The 15431-nt window shown below is 41.0% G+C and overlaps 1 protein-coding gene across 5 annotated transcripts in view; it reads right to left on the reverse strand.

The window, feature by feature from the left end:
- Raly (RALY heterogeneous nuclear ribonucleoprotein) overlaps positions 1-15431 on the reverse strand; it is a 91058-nt gene that overhangs the window by 31237 nt on the left and 44390 nt on the right. For all 5 annotated transcript variants that reach the window (XM_013514160.1, XM_005384837.2, XM_005384836.2 and 2 more), the window contains exon 2: positions 14658-14740. The gene's annotated coding sequence lies outside the window, so the exon portion shown is untranslated. The remainder of the gene's footprint in view (positions 1-14657; positions 14741-15431) is intronic.

Consider the following 15431-nt stretch of genomic DNA (forward strand, 5'->3'; position numbering starts at 1 on the left):
AAACATCAATTTTTCTCAGTATTGATTACTCTTTATTGCTTAGCCTCACACTATGCAATCTGCCTCTTAAGGAGTCAGGAGTAAGAACAGCAGAATGGACAAGAGCCTGTTGGGAGGGCTGCAGCTCCTATGATCCAGATAGAGGAGATGCCAGCCTTGCTGTGGGGCTATACTCCTTAACCTTCCCTTGGAATATGCCTGGGAAATAAGTACAGAAGGTCACTTGGGATAGCAGATCCCGGCAGCCACAAGACCAACTATATGGGGTAGTCAGAGGGAGGTGACTGCAAACAGGAAATGCAACCAGGCTGGCCAGCTTCACTTTGCTCTGAGATGGAGAATACCTTGGCAGAGGCCTAGGCACAGAAACAGCAGACTGATCCTCTAGCTCTGCCTGAGATCACACACTCACAATCTACACTGCAGTGGGCATCAGCTTGCTCCAGCTTCAGGCAGACTAAGGCCAAAAACTCAAACTATTCTTGAACTGAGGCCGTGGCTGGGCCACAGAAAGAAGTAATCTAAGTCAGTATTTTTAAGGAAGGCACTACACCAAGGAGGTTTAAGTCTAACTAGGAGCTGTCTGATACATGGGGTATATTCAAGAACTGTCTGAACTAAACTGAGTCAAAAGGACCCTATGTTCTCTAACTTAAGAGCACCTGTTTGGTGTCAAGATCTCTGGATTTGGGTTCTGGTTCTGGCATGAATAATTCAAGGTTTCCGGGTTCTGTAGACATCAGTTTGCCCATCTATAAAGCAGGCTGTGCCACCCCTACAAGCCGCTATAAAGAACCAGTAAGCTAATAATGTATCTCTGTGAAGTGCATGAGCTACAGCACTGATGAAACAGCAGGACTCTTGGTACTAAGAATTCAGGAGACAATATACCACTTGAGTAGGGTGGAGGAAGGTTATCATCTTTCTACTACTGTTCCAAGTTTGTTCACATCTACAGTACCAAAAACAGAGTTCAGGATTTGGATTTTTTTTTTAAAGAGAATAAAAAATTTTAAAACATTAAAAATGATACAAGATTGCAAAATAAAATGATAGAAAGAAAATCAACAATGGTTGTTACATTCCATATTGTTAACTTCAAAGTAGTTGTTCAGATTACCAGATATAGGCATGCAAAACTGATAAAAAAAATTAAGCATTAACTGTTCCTTTCAATAAACCAAAAGAAATTAGTACTATAATTATCTTAGAGGTTCTATGTGTGTGTATGTATATATGTATTTTTTCCCTTGCTTCCTTCTTTCTTTTTCCCTTTCCCTCATCCCAGGTGTTCTTTCCTTTTGAGCAGTTTCTTTCCCTTTCACAATATCTACTGTACTTTTCATATTTTATTTACTCTTTCAGGTTCTTACACTAGGGAGACAAAACAATGTTTACACATGGGGGTCTAATTTATTTTACTTATGAGTGTGACCTCTAGTTGCATCCATTTACCTATAAAAGCCTCAAGTTTGATCTTTTTATAGCTGAGTAATACTCCATTGTACAAAAATACATCTTTTTTATCCATTCCTCAGTTGATGGGCATTAGGGCTGTTTCCAAGATTTAACTATGACAAATTGCTCTGCTATAAGCATGGGTGCACATGTATCACTGTGGTATGAAGTTTTCAATTCTTCTAAAAAAATATCCAGAAGGGGAATAGCTGGGTCAAATGAGACCTCTAATCCTAGTATTTTGAGGAATTTCCACAAGTGGTAGTACCAGTCTATACTCCCACCAACAATGGAGAAAGGTTCCTTTTCCCCCACAGCCTTGCCAGCATTTGTTACTGGTTGATTTCTTGATGAGAGCTATTCTTTCCAGAGTGAGATGGAATCTCAAGAGACCTAGAATAGCAAATGCAATTCTCGGCAACAAAGGCAAGGCAGGAGGCATTACAATCCTGTCTTGAAATTATACTACAAAGCTACTATAATAAAATCAGCATGGTACCAGCAAAAAAAAAAAAAAAAAAAAAAAACCCAGACCTGAGAATCAGTGGAACAGATTAGAAGATTAGACACAACTACAAACACATTCAGCCACCTTATCTTTGACAAAGGGGTCAAACATGTTCGCTGAAGAAAGCCTCTTTAATAAATGGTGCTGGAAAACCAGTTGTCTAAACACCGAACACTAAAACTAGACCTACGTCTACCACCATGCACTAAACTAAAGTCAAAATGGATCAACAATTTAAATAGTAAAACAGAAACACTAAATCTCCCAGAAAAGAAAGTAGGCAGAAATCTTGAAGACATAGGGGTATGCAGAGAGTTCATGAACAAAAAACAAATGGCATGGGAAATACTTCAGAGGATTTGGATTTATAATCCTAACTTGTTAAGCAACAGCTATAGAATCATAAAACAAGTCTCGACTTTTCCCTCCAAGGAATTTAGAGGGAGAATTTCCTGCATCTTAAGACTGCAGTTAAGATTCAATGAACTAATGATGTGAAGTGTTTTGTAACACACAAACTGCTGCACAAATACCAGTCATTACAAGTGTTTTCCCATCAGCTCATAAGCTACATAGTACAATGGTTATTTACCATTTGACAGGTATTAACATCAAAGACCAAGAAAATACTGAAAATACTTTCAATCTGAAAGTATATTCAACACAGTTCAACCTTGATTTCTTCCAGCAGTGCTAATTATTCATTTGATTTCTTATGCAAGTTGTTTATTAGTTTGTCTGCCTCATTAAGCCATCAGATCTCTGAGGGAAGAGACTTACACACACCTTATGCATTTTTGTGTTCCAGCATGGCACACTTCAAAGATGTTAAACATACATCACCAGAATGATTACTAACATACTAATAGCACAAACACATCAGAACTGAGGGCTTCTAATCTCAGGACTAAGGTTCTTTATAGCTGTAGAGAAAGTGGCCCAAACCTGTCAACTTGTCCTCTCTTCCTCAATTCCTCTACACTCGTAAGACTCAACTTTTTATTCCTGGAAAAAGTTTGTGGCCTTTGTAGGCACTAGCTCCTCAACCTAACATTCATTAGCTAACTTTCCCCAAGGTAGTTCCTATTTAGCCTCACGCTCCAGGCCTTTCTGATCTCCCCTAATACTGGCATTAGTTATGCTACCTTGTCCCATGCCTTTTTTGTTTATCTCCAAATCCTGTTTATCACCAAATCTTATATTATCTGTTAAAAGTTGAATGAAGCCAGCCGTGATGGCACAAGCCTGTAATTTCAGCACTCTGAAGTCTGAGGCAGGAAGACTGTTGCTAGTTCAGAGCCAAGCCTGGGCTACACAGTGTGTTCAAGCCCAGCCTGAAGTACATAGCAAGTCCCTGTCTCAAAAAAATGAAAAGGGGGGCGGGGGAGAGACAAGAAATGTTTTTTTAAAAACTTGAATAAATGAAACACTAGGTCTAAAAATCAACAGTGGGTTCAGGGGAAATATTTCTGGCATGGAAGTCAGGTAGCCCGACTGATTTTAACTCTAGCACTATTGTCTTTAATGATCTTACCATTTAAAGAAGATCTTAGAATGTCCTTCCAGTGCTAGCAGAATGTAAGACTTATACTCTGGTTAGTCCTATGGGTAAAGTATTTCTGAAGACAGCTGTGCATTCCACAGTATAGACAGCCCAACACCAGCACCCCTCAGTAACACCAGACACATAGGACTGCTGCCAGCAACCTCCCAGCCCATTGGTTTACTTAATCCCTCCTGATGAAATGCCAAGAATAAATTGTAGATGAGCAGCAGGGCATTTTAATGAGTCCAGACCCTAATGAATCTTTTCCTTTCTCTGTCAATTAAAAATTCAAAGCTAGGATCCCCAAGGACCAATTTATTGGGAACAGAAAGAAGCTCTTTGTTCATCAGCTGCTGCCTGAGCTACCTGCCCTGCCCCTGCATATCTGCTAGACAACAATTCTGCTTACTCAGGTATGGTGCCTTGGGGGATACAGCCTGGTCTATGGAGGCTCTTTTTTGCCCAATGTTTCTGGAGTCTGACCTTGAAGAGGCAACTAAGAATCCAGGGCATTTTCTTGGATAAGGGTAGGTAGGGCTGGTCAGAGATGCAGAGCAGCCCTGACTTTACTGCCATCTCCTAGGGATATTAGTCTTCAAAGAGCTAAGAGCAACAGATTAACCAACCATTCACCCAAGTAAGTTTCAGGTATTATTTGACAACAGAGACAAGAAAACTAAGGCTCTAAAAGGGAAAGTAAGAAATAAGGAACACAGTAAGTGGCAGGCACTTCCCTCCCTCCATCTCTTGATTCCCCTTCCCTCTGAGAAGGCTCTATGTCCCTGCTTCCTACTGTCTATCTTTTATTTTGCTCTTTATACTTTGGGTTTCTCATATGAGAAAAACCATGCAATATTTAAGATTGTATGTCTGATTTGTTTCATTTAACATTACGGTCTCAAGGTGCATCCATTTTCTTACAGATGACTCAAGTTTTTCTTTATGGCAGAACAGTACTCCACAGTGTGTGAACATTTTCTTTATCCATTCATCTACTGATGGACATATAGGCCACTTCCAAGACTTGGGGGAAGGGGGTAGGAGGGAAAGGAAAGAGAATGATAAAAAGACTTGGGATGTATTATATGTGCATGTACCAACTCCCCATAAGGAATGTAAACATCATGCCCTACAAACATGTACTAGTAAGTTAAAAAAACAAAAAAGTAACTAGTCTAAGATTTGGCCCAGTGTGTACCAAAGCTAGAATTCAAACCCAAACACAGCCAACTCCAAATCTTATCCGTCTTCCATATCACCTCTCTGGAGATAAGACGGACCGGCCTTCAAAGACTGGTGTACAAATGACTGGTGGTTAAGAGCAAGATGGGCAAGTGTGGACACAGGTGGAGGACTGGCAATATGCTAGCTCTGTAAAGAGGCAGGTAGTTCAAATACACTGGCCAGAGTAAAACCATAAATTCACATAACAAAGACTAAATGAAGACTGGGGATGTAGCTCAGTGGTAGAGTGCTTGCCTAGCATGCACAAGGCCCTGCATTCAATCCCCTCCCCACGGGGGCGTAGTCACAAGGAAAAATAAACATACTTCATTAAAAAAAAAAAAAAAGACTAAATAAAAAGCTAAAGGAAAGGGGCAAACGGCAAAAGGTCCTAGCTGCTCTTGCCAATCGCATGGGTCACAACTTGACTTCCTTCTGCTGGAACATACAGAAAGGGAGACAGTACACAGAAAATTATGAGCCAGAAACAAGGAGGCAAGAGAACTGGAGAAAATAAATCAAGTTCTGCCACTAATTAAATAAATGGCCTTGGGCAAGTCATTTGTCTTCTCTGGGTTTCTCAACCAGAAGATGTCTAAGGACCGCTCTAGCTCTGACCCTACAGGTAATACACGATCACCAGGTCAAGTGAGCAAACAAGGGTCTGAGCAGTGTTGGGAAACAGAACTGTGTGAGAGAACGAAGACATTAAAAATAGGATTCACGTTAACCTTGGGTAAAGCTGGAACTTTCTGTGTGGTCCAGGCTGTGTGCTGGCATCATTTCCTCACTGGAAAAACGAGCCTCAGAGCTCTGTTCTGGCCACGGCTGCTCCTTCCCTGCCTCTTTTACACTGCTTCTCTGGAGGCAAGATTGGTGCTGCTCCAACTGCACTGTCCTCTGGTTATTCTATGTTCTTATCACAAGGCCTTTTCATTTGTTCTTTTCTTAGATAGAAATGAGCTTCCTCTTCAGAGAGGACTTCTCTGGCCACTTCTAAAAACTTTATCTTTGGCAGAGCTGGTGGCGCATGCCTGTAATCCCAGCACTCAAGAGGGTGAGGCAGGAGAACTGCTGCAAGTTCGAGAACACCCTGGGCCACATAGTGAGTTCAAGGCCAGTATAACCTAATAAGACCCTATCAGGAAGAAAGGAGGAAAGACAGACAGACAGACAGACAGAGGAAAGAGAGGAAGAAAATTTTATCTTTGTTTACATTTCACCTTTTTCAAAAACGATATCTGAGCTCTAAGAGCAGTACCAATCACTTGTTGAATACATATATATGTATGTGTGTGTGTGTGTGTATTCCTTTCCAATTGTGACATGCTGTGACTAACTTACAAGCTTGTGAAACTGAGGAACATTTCAAATGTTCCAAGCCTAGATGAGCTTAGGTCTAACCTATCTTTAGGCTCCAATCTTTGTATATGCTCTGCCTCAGTGGTTCTTCAAATGTAACATACAGATCCTAGTGCACAGCAATATATGTAAATAGACAAACACAGTATTTAGCTGAGAAATGTCCCTTCCTGGGCTGGCATGATTCCAGCTAGTTTAAACAGAGGAGATTCTGATCATTTTCAGTGATTGTATGTTAAGGAAAATTAACCTAAACTTGGATGTAAGGTAAAAAGATGATTGTGTGACCTTTTAAAGTCATATCAGAATATTTTTTATTAAGTATCTGTGAGTCATCTGACAGAGAATGAAATTTTGTTTGACTTATTCACAAATGATTAGGGCCAAATGTTTTTAAAGCTCTGCAACACCAGTGGTTAATGTATCAAAAACTGAGAAGGGTAACAACAACAATAAAAAACTGAGGTGGGTATACTTTTTTAAGCAGACATGATTTAACTTCATGGGTTACATTTTTAGGACATTACCAATTTTAGACCTAACCTTTTCCCACTAACAACCTAAATCATTTCCCAGCTGTTCTCTTTCTGCTGGTTTTCACATTAAAGAGTTAAACAAAACTGACAGGTGCTCATTGTGAGAATGATGCCTTAACAGGGGCATACATATCCACAGGCCTGCCTACTTCAATGGAACCAGACATTGGCAGTCAAGAGAAGCCTGACACCCTGGCAAAGGATGCCAGTGAAGTTACAGATGGTTACTCAAAGGACACAATGACACAAAGGCCAGTGTAGTAGAAAGGGCCCCATACTGACAGTCAGGGCATATGGCATATACCACTTATTTCTGGGGTAACACTGGGCGTATTACTGCCCTTTTCTGGGTTCAATTTCACAATTATAAAGTTAGTACAGATCAGAACTTGGCAAGTTTAAGGCATATGCCTCAGGGGCTATTTTTTTTAAGAGTGTTGCTGCTTCAATCAGAGTAGCTGTCTGGATGTTACATCTCTAAATAAAGGGTTCTTCTATAAATTGATGACTGTCAGTTAAAGCCCTTAACTTTTTTTTTGAAACGGGGTCTCGCTATGTAGTTCAGGATGGCTTGAACTTACTATGTAGCACAGGCTGGCCTCAAACTCGAAGCAATCCTACTGCCTCCTGAGTGCTGGGATCGCAGGCATGCACTACCACACCCAGCCCTTAACTCTCAGTATCCTAAAATTCCATAATTTTATGGCAAATGATGCTCAGAGAAATGCAGAGATAAAAAATATCTCCTCTCACCTTATGCCTTGAAAGACAAGGGGTCTCATTAAGAATCTTTAACAGGTGAGTATGAATGAGGAGGGGGGGGCAAAGGGGCAGAGAGGGGTTCAGAAAGGGACAGAGACTAACAAAAGTCTGCCCCTTTTACAAGTGAAACCTATCTTAGGTAGGCCCAAGGCCAGGGAGAGAACCCTTTCAGGACTTAAAAACTGAAGATGGAAGACTCTGCCTGGACCTCTGGGCCCCATAACTGAGTTCTGGAGGTGCTTTGAAGGAGAGCAGTGAGAAAATGAACTGAAGACATAGAAGACATTTCCATTATTCGCAGGCCACCATGTCAGTTCTTGGAGACTTGTGAACACTTTACCCTCCCAGGGGGCCATGGAAAAAGGCCAGGTAGGCAGCACAGTACACCGCAATGAGCTTATTCTTTGGGGTCAGGAGGGCCTTAGTTTAAAGCCCAGCTCTTTCAAAGACTACATATGTGACCTTAGTAAATCCATTTACTTCACTGAGCCTCAGCTTTCCCCTCCACAGCTATTATTAACTTAATGAGTTAGGTTACAGAGATAATCTATTTAAAGTACCCCTACAATACCAGGCACACAGTAGGCACATAATAAACATTACCCCAGGGGAAAGGGAAAGCTAGCAAAAGAAGACTGAATGTGATTCATGTATCAGGTAGGGAAGACTCAGAGACAACAAACCTCTAGCCACAGCAGATCAGGGCTGAGTGGATTGGAATGGGAATGGGCTGATTTGGAGAATCTGTTGTGCTATTCTAAGAGCATCTGGATCTTGTACCAGCCAAAGCAAATCAAACAAGAGTGCTTATGGAGCGCTTGTTTCCAAAACAAGTACAGGCTGTGTTACTGACACACGCCACGGGGGATTTGAGAAGGCTGTTGGCAGAGATGTTAAGAAAGCTGACATGCTTTCAGTTCCAATCTTTGCTACTACATATAGATAGGTGATACTGACCTTGACTCTAAAAGAAAATGAGACAGAAGAGACCTGGGTTTTGGTTAAGTTCAAACCTGGGCCATAACTTCCCTTCTCAGACCTATTTTTTTCTTTCCTTTTTTAAGTAATAACCCTCTATGCCTACTTGGTATTACTATCCCCACTTTTAAATGATGGTACAGTGGCTCGAAGATTAAGCTAGTATTGGCAGGAACTGGCATTCACACTCTGCCCTGTTTCTTTCCTCCTTCATTATCTCTCAGTGTTAAATGAGGGGCTTAGATGAGGTGGACTAAGACATTTTTAGAGCTGGAAACTGAATGGTTCTAGGTAGCTTGAAATTATGGTTTCAAGAGCAGTCTAAATCCTTTATGGCTAGACAGAGCCTGGTCAGCTGAAGTCCTCTCCACAATGAAACCTTCAACGTCAAGGGCAAAGCTGGTATACAACAGAATTTAAGAGCCAGAAAAGAGTAGACAATGGAAAATGCCCTGGAGAAAACACCTCCTAATTAAATTAACTTTCAGACGAAGGTGTGGAGGCTGCAAAAACAGAAAGTGCTTCACTGGAACACTTAACAAGTGGGTAACAGAGCACAAAGCAGTTTTTTTTGCTCATGGTTTCTCTAACTACTAACTGCTAAATACTCAGTCTCCCGAACTTCCAACCACTCCACTCTTCTCTTTCATTTTTTTTTTTTCCCCCAAATGCTGAGTAACAGGCAGGTCACTGCCCCTACAGCAGACTCCCACCCGCTTCCCACATCTTTTGACTATAGGTAACAGCTCCCTCTTTGTAAGTGTACCTGCTACAACCTTAAGCAGGAATGAAATTGAGGCTTCTCCTTTGGCTCTTTGAGGTCTTAGGACCACAGACAAATAGTCTTTGGTTGGAGGCACGAAACTGTAAAGGACATCAGCAACTATAGATCACTCTTCTACTTCATTCTCTCCTTTGTAGAACTGAGGAAACTGAGGCCCAGAAATAAAATGGTTCCTGCAGCTGAGTTAGCAGGATAAAGTTCAAAGCCCAAGTCATACTCTTTTTCTTTTTTTTGCATTTTCGAGATAGGGTCTTTCTATGCAGTTCAGGCTGGCCTTGAGCTCACTTTGTAGCTCAGGCTGGCCTCAAACTTGCAACAATTCTCCTGCCTCAGCCTCCCTAGTGCTGGCATTACAGGCGTGCGCCACTACGCCCAGCTATACTCTCTTTTTTCAATCTAACAATAAACCCATAGTTTCAAAATTTACTTCAGTCACTTGTAACTGAACACCCACCCAGGCTCCCTTTCCCCCCACATCTACTAGCATCGTGGTAACCATAGAAAGTACAGTTATACCTTGGTGGTCGACAGCTTTGAAACTTCAAATCTGGTACCTGATGCATTCTGACATGAAAATTTTGTCCCAATACTTGCCATTTGTTTGGTACTCCACACACAGGCCAGAACTTGTGTCAGGTGTCTCCTGACTTGCTCCCCTTTCCAGCCACAGCAATTTGTGTGGCACTCAGGCATTTTGGTACTCATTGCACCTCTAGGAATAATTAGTGAGTACTGAGGTATCACAGTAGGATTATTCTCATTTTGCAGTTGGGGAAAGTACAGCTCAAAGGTTAGTCTCACAGAAAATAAATGTCAGCAAAGACTCAGATCTTGGTAAATCTGGTTCTAAAATCTCCTCCCTTCCCTCCAACATCAGATGGCCTATGGTTTTAAAGAATATACACAATGGTGAAAAACATGCAGCCAATTAATATTCCTAAAGATAAGATATCCTATCAATACCTTTTGTCTTTTGCCATATACTGTAATTATACTAACTCTTGACAGATTACGCTAATTGAAGAGATGGGAGCAGGTAATGCTGAGGGTTAAGGTTGGAAAGTGAAGTCTCACATAATATAAAATGACAACAGATAATCTCAAAAGAAGCAATTTCTGTTTTGTGTTAATGAGATCTTTTGTTGTTACAGACTAGTATTTCCTCCCTACTTCTGTCCCATTAGATGAGATCCCTCCATCTCAGGATTATTGCCCCACAGCTACTAAATGGCCTTTGTTTTTCTGAATAATTGCCCCATCTCCTAGGCTTGGATTCTGACATATCAACTCTAGTCTTAGGCTCAGGACTCTTGCTATGGCCAGTATCCCTAGAACTACCCTGTAGTTGATCTGACCTATCTATGGGCTAAGTTGGTTTCTCTCCTATTTGGCTGATCTTTTGTTCTGTTTGGCTGTCCCAGTGGAAAGCCAGAAAGATTCAATGTAGTTTTAGTGAAAAAGGGAGGGAAGTAGGGGGGCCTGCACCCCCCAAAGGGGCCCAGAGCCTTTGTATTCCACTCTTTCCCCCAAAGCAAGCTGTGATATTGCTTTGCTGTGATACCAACCTTCAAGAAAGAGCCAGCTGCTTTTGGAACCAAAGTAATAAAATGTGGCCAGAATTCCTGGATGTGGAGTGAATAGGGACAGCTGCTTCTTACATGAGCTGTTCTGGCAGCCTTCCTTAGAATGCTCCCCCACACAAAATTCTCCAGACACCATATGAGGATTATACTGACAGACAATGGGCCTCCTGCCTTTTGAAGCTACCAATCTCGAAGGATGATGATGTACTGCACAGCTCTAACAACAAACTAAACCCAAAGCAAGGAGAGGTCAGAAAAAGATTAAAAGAGCAGTATTACCACTGATCTTGCAGAAATTAAAAAGATTTTAACAAAATACTGTAAATAACTTGAACCCAATAAATTCAAAACGTAGATGAAATAGATGAATTCCTAGAAATTATCAAAATGACTCAAAAAGAAAGAAAATCTAAGTAGACCTATAAGTAAGGAAAAAACTGAAATAGTAGTTAATATTTTCCAACAAAGAAAAGCTGAAGCTCACATGGCTTAAGTGGTGAAGTCTATCAAATATTTGAAGAGTAACACCAATCTTTTACAAACTTGTCCGGTAAACAGAGCATGGAACACGCTCTTATTCATCCTGAGGACACTATTACTGACACCAAAACCAAAGATACATAAACCAATTTGTCAGCAAATCAAACCCAGTATCATTTTTTAAAAATTATATACTACAACCAAATTGAATTTACTCTACAAACACAAAGTTGGTTTAGAATCCAAAAAAGTAGCCTAGCAAGTATGAGGCATGAGGTCCTGAGTTAGATTCCTGGTACCAAAAAAACAAAACAAAACAAAACAACCCTACAAAACCGTATCAATGAAGCTGGGCATGGTGGCACCCACCTATAAGCCCAACCCTCAGGAGGCTGAGGCAGGAGGACTGCCATGAGTTCAAGGCCAGCCTGGGCTACATTGTGAGTTCAAGGTCAGCCTAAACTGCATAGCGACACCCTGTCTCAAACATACACACACACCCCCCAAAAAAAAAATCAATAAAATTCAGTATTTATTCATGTAAAGCCTCAAACTAGGAATTCAAAAAAATTTTCTTAGTCTGATAAAAGTGATCCACAAGGGAAAAAAAAAACCTTAATGGTGAAAGACTGGTACCAGCTGTCTTCTTTGACCAATTCTATTCAACACTGTCCTACAGAGTAGTAGAGGTACCAGCTGATGCATAAGAGGGATTTCTTTTTAATGGACATCTGATCATGTCATCCCTCTGCTCAAAATTCTCCAACAGCTATTTCACTCAGAAGGCAGTCTGCCTTGTCCTCCCTTGTCATTCTCCATTTCCCACTTTCCTGCCTTATTTCCTCTGTAGCCATACTGGCCTCCTTTTGTACCTCAAACACTTATAAGCACACTACTGTTTCAAGGTGTCTAAACTTGATGAACTCCCAACTGCTGGAATGTTATTCCCCAAGATACACACATAGCACACTACTTCAGTTCCTGCATCTTCACATACAGATATTTGATCAGACAAGCCTTCCTTAACAATCCAGTCCCTCCCTATTCCCTTATCCTGCTGTACTTTTCTTCATATTTATTCATGTGTATTTATCTACATACTGTATTTATTCTACATATAGCATGTAGAACTATTTTATTTACTGCTGTATCTCAAACACCTGAAACTGCTTAGTTCATAGTAGATAATAGTGAATAATGAATAAGTATCTTCAAAAAGAAAAATTTATATATAAAAATTAATTTACAAAGTGAACTCAGCCCAAGAAGCTCAGAAAGACAGGAGTTTAGGCCACAGGGAAAAAAGCTAACGGAAAATAACAGAAAAAACTTGGTTCTCTGGCATCAGATTCTTCTGCATTCCAGCACTTTCAATCGCTGCTGCCTACATGTCCCTAAGTCTCAGTACTTTATAAAACAAGAATACCACCACCTACCTCCCAAGTTACTATGAAAATGAAATATATTTATGAAGAGCATTCAGTACAGTATGCCTGGCAATACAGCAGACACTACAAATAATTTAACATTTTCTGAAAAATCTCTCCTTCAAGGGAAACCTGAAACAAACATGGAAATTACCCAGCCCCAACTTACTCAGGAACAGGTGTTTGTAGGGCTGTCACCCCTGCATTAAGTGTCTTTCAGTCTGTCATTCCCACCTCTCCTCTCCAGTACCGGGAATCAAACTCACGACCTGGCGCCTGCCAGGCAGGCGCTGTGCTGCTGAGCTAAATCCCCAGCCCCCTCAGTCTGTTATTTTAACTTCTCTTTCTTATCATCCCCTCATTATTGCCAGCTTTCAGCTTTTACCCCCTTTCCTTTCCTATTTCCTATTTGCTCCTTTAATCTTAAGGGGAGTGGGGTCAGAAATCAGATTGCTGAACTTTTTATGATAACACATAAAAATAAGAATAAATCACCACCACTGCAAGGGCTTAAGGATGACAATGATTTGTTTCCTTCTTGCTTTTTAGCTGGGCTCTGGAATAATGAGGCTGTTAGATAAATAAGCTATGATTTTTATGGATACCTGTATATTATATCCTTATTTATATGGAAGCATTCATATTTTAAAATAAAAAACTTTCACATGGTAGGAAGAGTAAGATCCAAGTTTGGCTGGAAGCTGCAGAACTTTAGATTAATAAGACAAAAAGAGATGGCAGTAATAGCCCAGAGACTCAGAGTAGCAAAGGTTGGAGCTCACGAATATGAAATTTAAGAGCACCAGGTTGAGACGAGATTCCTCTAATGCACCCTTCAGGCAGACTGAGGCAGAAAAAAATGCCCTTGTCCACTGATACAGATTGTTACATCACTGGTCAAGACAAACAGCAAGATGGCGGGAAGACTGCAGTGACTATGGCCTTCAGTAACATAGTGGCTACAGCTTAATTGTCTTTTTCACTAGTAGCTTAAGCGGGCTGGGAGTAGAAGACACCTACAGCCTGAACAGGAATAGCGTTCTTCTTCTCAGACGCGAGTAGGGAACAAGGCAACATCTCAGAAGTGAGTGCAGATTCATGTTACGATGGCCTCTTAGAAACTGCTTTACTATCTATGCCAGCAGTGGTATGCCAGCCTGGGTGCTTGAATGCACTTAACCCTGCACTCTGTAGCCAACATGCTGCCTCATGTGGTTGCCACTGTTGCCTGAATTTGTCACCTGAGCCCTGGAATCTTCTTCCTTGTAGAAAGATTGAGGTGTGGATAGGGCCAGCAGAGGAAGAGGACACTGGAGAAGATTTACAGCACGAATTCCTAATGAAAACCCTTCCTATTACCTTTTGGAAGTAAGGTGACAAATCCGTCAGGGACTGAGATACTGAAAGTAATTAATAATGCTTTCTCCTTACTTTCTTGTTTCATTCATGCTCCTTCGCAATTCACAAAGTTTTTGAACTTGAATTTCTCTTTTGATTCTGTACAACATCCCTGCATAACTGCTACACACACGACAACCCTACTCTTACCACTCAATCCCCACCCACCATTCAGGATCACACTGTGCAGGACTGAAGAACTCATCACTTTCTTAAGCTGACCTCCAGAGTTGGCAGGTCATGGGAGACAGTGAAGTCAGAAAGTCTGTGAGACTTGTGGGGTCACATTAACAGACAGCATATGGAAGCATAATTATCACTGCCAGGTCCAGGATATCTCTAGCAGAAAGGAGCTGGAAGAAGCAAGAAAAAAGTAAGCCTGCTTGGCCATATTCATGGCAAATGATACCAAATGTTCTAATGACAATTCCAGGATAGTGTTTTCAATCTCCTCTCAGAGTAGGAGCCTACTTTTGCTAACATCCATTCCCTTAGATATGTAGTAGATTAATGATCAGTATGTTATCTGTACTAAGTGTAAAACCAGTCCCCAAACTAGTTACTCTACCTGTCTTTCTTAGCCCAAGCTTGCCCAGGATTTGTCCGCTTACCGGTATCAAGGCCGAGCTTAGCCAGCTATTTCTTCCTTTGGCTTATAGGGTCAGCAGCAGCTACCTCTGGGAACAGGGCTTACCTGTAACAGAGAGAGAAGTCCATTAGGGATTCTGCATGAACTGACATAAACTTAGAATAATACCGGCATTCAAAGTTTCTGCTCTCACATACACTGCATCCCAGTGAAAGGTACATTATTAAATATACCATTTCAGATAGTAGTAAGTGCTATAAAGAAGATTAAAACAGGGTAAGGGAAAAGAAAATGACAACGGGTAAGAGGAACATTTAATTCTGATAAAATGGTCAGGGAAGGCCTTTTCAAAAGATGGCATCAGACAAAACCTGAATAAAGTGAGAGGGTAAGACATCTAAAACTCTGAGGGAAGAGTATCCCAAAGAGGGTGACATCAAGTGTAGAGACCCTAAGGCAGTTACAGCGAGGCAAGAATAAGGCTTAGTATGTGAATCTCTGATATTGACCTCAGGTTTCTAGGATTACGTCTCTTTCCCGCTGTTGGAGGAGAATGGTTAAGAACAGAGTAATCTCTATATATTTCCAGGAATGTGGGGTGGAGGTAACACTGGTGCAAAGAGCAGTATAGTATATGCTAGGTACTGTTGCAACTCTTTTGTCTCTATTAACTCATTTAATATTTGAAGCAATTTTATAAGGTCAGTGTCTGCCACAGTCTCTATTTTACCGGTGAGGAAAATGAAGGACAGAAAGTTAACTAAATTTGCCCAAGTCTCCCAGCTAACAGAATAAG

Source organism: Chinchilla lanigera, unplaced genomic scaffold (assembly GCF_000276665.1).
Source record: "Chinchilla lanigera isolate Chin_1 unplaced genomic scaffold, ChiLan1.0 scaffold00021, whole genome shotgun sequence".
Classification (NCBI taxonomy): domain Eukaryota; kingdom Metazoa; phylum Chordata; class Mammalia; order Rodentia; family Chinchillidae; genus Chinchilla; species Chinchilla lanigera.